The sequence below is a fragment of the Gracilinanus agilis genome, chromosome 2 (genome assembly GCF_016433145.1).
Source record: "Gracilinanus agilis isolate LMUSP501 chromosome 2, AgileGrace, whole genome shotgun sequence".
Taxonomy (NCBI): Eukaryota; Metazoa; Chordata; class Mammalia; order Didelphimorphia; family Didelphidae; genus Gracilinanus; species Gracilinanus agilis.
The window spans coordinates 608659551-608663251 of record NC_058131.1 but is presented as its reverse complement, the minus strand read 5'-3'; positions in this window follow the sequence as shown (position 1 = coordinate 608663251).

Sequence of the window (3701 nt, the reverse complement as noted above, 5' to 3'; positions counted from 1 at the left end):
TTCATCCTCTCAACAAACTTCCTTCCTCCCTGACCTGGGGCTAGGAAGTCTAGAGCTCAGTCACCCAAAGTTCTATTCTCTTAAAATTAAGGAGTCACTCACAGCACACCTGGAGGAGAAACTTCAGTGAAGCTCTACCCGCTCCGCTTCCCCACCCCCCAAAAAGAAAAGAAATCACCAAGGCTTTAAATTTTTAATTCTGTCTCTGACTCTGGGAAGGATTAACTGAAAGTCCTGTATGGATATAGATATGCTGATATAGCATGCCAGGGCAATCTACTTCCCCTATATTAGCTGCCTAAATCCTTGTCATTTAAGCGCACCAACTCTTATGGCACAAATGTCATGTCCATTGGACCTCCTCCCAACCACTGTCCGCTGGTCTAATAGCCTTTGCTTCTCCTGAGGTCCATTCTACTCCAACCCAACTCACCCACTATCTAGCCCATTTGGTGGTGTCTTTGGCAAGCCCACAGTATACCCTATTCTTACTTTCAACCAGCATTCCTTCTACAATCTCTTTTGAACAGAAATCTGGTTTTACCCTGAGGATATAAGATCCCACTCCACTGGTGATCACTTCTTCAGTGACCTCTGACTCAAAGATCCTAGAGGAGAAGGGGCAGGCATACTTCTTGCTCCCCATTGCTCCTTCCATCTATCACAGTCCCCTCAATACTTGTCCTCTACAGCAGTTTACTCAATCCAATTGTGTTGCCCACTCTCCATCTTTGTTGCTGTCGTCTATCAATCTTGAGATCATTTCCAAAATTTTTTAAAATGAGTTTTATCCCCGATTCATAGTCTTCCTCTCTACCCTAACCTTTGTCTTCTGACTCAGGATGGATTCTTCCTCTCTCTTTCTCTTTCTTTGGCTGGTCTTTCTCTTACCATCTTCTTAATGTGAGTGTTCTCTGAGAGTCAGTATTTAGTCTTCTTACTGCTCCTTGGTATTCTCCTTCACTCCTGTAGCTTCAACTCTTAGGTCTATACAGATGATTCCCAAATTCTGAGCACTCCTCCTGGCTCTCCAACTGCCTAAGCAATATCACCACCTATATTTCCTACCAGCACTTCAAATTCAGCGTGTTCAGAATCCAGACACATCTCCTTCTGACCACATTGGTTGTTGTCCATTTTACTCAAAGAAGACCAAAATAACATCACTGGTAATGTCATCTGATTCATGTATAAATTGGATTTAAGATAGGCAAAGTTGCCCAAAGCCGTCAGCCTCATTCTCTCTTCCAGAATCATGGAAGTCCAATGGTAAGGCAAAAGTCAAGATGGCTGGTGAGGATAATCTGTAGCAGCAAAATTCACCTAGCCTCCTGTGGTTTTACCTTTAAAAAAAGTCTTTGATTTTTCCCTTCCCTCACTTCTGTGCATTTTAAAATGTCTCTAAACCCTGGGAGACTACATGTCCCAGAACTCTCTACTTCAACTTTCTCAGACATATCCCACTTCCTTTGTGGGAGGTGTCCGAGAAAGTATAAAAGAAGAGAGGAGGTATGGAGTTTTGGCACCTTTTTCCTCCTGAGAGCCTTTTGCTCCCAAGGACTTTGGTCCCAGTTAGCTGCTGGAGATCTGGTTTTCCCTGGCTTTCCTAAACCTTTCTTTTCCTAAACCCTAAAATAAATCCAGTTAAATATCCCTGGAGTCTAGCCTGATTTTGTTCTGCTCTGATGCCCACCTCTAAAGAGCTCAGGTTAATTTCCCTACTGGGGCTGGGGACTACCCTGGCATCCTTCCCTTCCTTTCCCTTCCTTCTCCCATCCTTCCTTCTTTTACCCACAATATTTCTTACGTTTAAAGTGCTGACTGGCCCTTTTATAACCTTGGATGTTATATCTACTATCTACAACATGTCTTATATTTATCTCCCAATAAACCCCAATCCTATAAGCACCTATTCTCTCTCTCTCTCTCTCTCTCTCTCTCTCTATATATATATATATATATATATATTATTAAAGATACAATATTCCCAGTACTATCACTCTAGTTCACCAGCCTGGATTGTTGCGATACTTTCCTTATAAGTCTTTCTTCCTTCATGTTCTTCTCTCTCTCTAATCCCTCCATATATTTAACAGGGTAACATATATTTGTCTTATTTCCACTTTGTACTCCTTTCTGAACATATCCTAATGTTCTGCACACAATAGGTACTCTATACTTGTGGTTTTGAAAACCTTACTGGATATCCAATGGAAACTCTCTCAGTGCATAATATCTAACCTACTTATTTTACTGGGACATTAATAAGATCAAATGAGATAATATATGTGAAAGACTTTGAAAATTATAAAGTATTTCACAAATGCAAAGTATTAATATTACCTTGGGGTATTGGAGCACCTTTCTAATATGATAATGAATAGGATTAGCTCTAATTAACAAATATGGGAACAGAAAGCTTGGAATGAAACTTAAACCACTTGGGTTTTTTTTTTTTTTTCACTGAAGGGAGGAGGAAGGGAAAAAAAGAATAGAATGTTTGTTACTAAAAAGAAATTTTAAGTAGAACTCAAGTTTTCTCATCTCCATTTCAGGACACTTTAACTTCTAGACCAATATTACTGATGCAAATACTAACATGAACATTAAATTCTATTAAATCCCTGATGATCATATAAGGGAAATATGAATTCTTGAATACTTAAGGTTATTGAATCATTCATAGATGTTAATAAAAACTTTTCAGCTTTCCTTAGTTGACTTGAGAATCTGCTTTTCACTGTCATTTAGATATCTAAATGATATTTTTATTCTTTAATTTTAAGTGCTAGTGTTATAGAGGTGGGTAACTGCCCCCTATTGATTAAAATCAGGATGATTTTTAATCTACATATATATACATACATATATAAATATTTTAAATCACCAGCCCTCTGCAAAGAACTATATAGGATGTACACTAAATAAAAATTCATTCAAGTGGGAAAATTCTTGGAAAACTCAATCCTAAGCACATTGCTGATGCCTTTGTGAAGACAGTGATACAAAAGAACATAAAACAAAGCCATGCTATGTATTCTAGAGATGAAATAAAAAATGTTATTCAAAAGAAAAAAAATCAGTTAATTTTTCCATAGCTATGAAAGAAAAAGGCCATTGGACAATCCATCTTTTCATAAAAAAACAAACTAAACTTTTTTCTTTTAATTTAGTGTTTTAGCAAGATAAGTTCTCTATCATGTTCTGCATTCCATTTTATTAAGCCAGTTTTTTTAAAAACCAAAAATTCATTATGTTTAAAGTTCTTTTTATGAAAAATATTCACCTCGCATGGTTTTTTGTGCATAATAAATGTTTGATAATTATTATTTGAATGAATGAACTAATGAAACTTTCAGTTCTGTTCTGCGATTTTTTTTTTAATGATGGTAAGTGTTAGTACACACCTAACTGTTAAAATAGTTAAATGGAACTGGGGTGCAGGAGACCTATAGAATTTAAGTAACACAACTGAGCCAATGGTAGAACAGATTCCATAAAGCCTCTTAAGGAGACAGGAGAATCCTAGGACAAGGGTGAAAGGTAACATACCTGGGCTTCAGGCAGTGGAGACTGGGGTAATAATCACCATTTCAGGAAGAAAAAGTACCTCAGTTGGTTTAAATAGTGTGTGAAGGAGAGGAATAGGAAGTATGTCTGAAAAGATAGTTTGGAATCAGGCTAAAAGAGGCATTAAATGC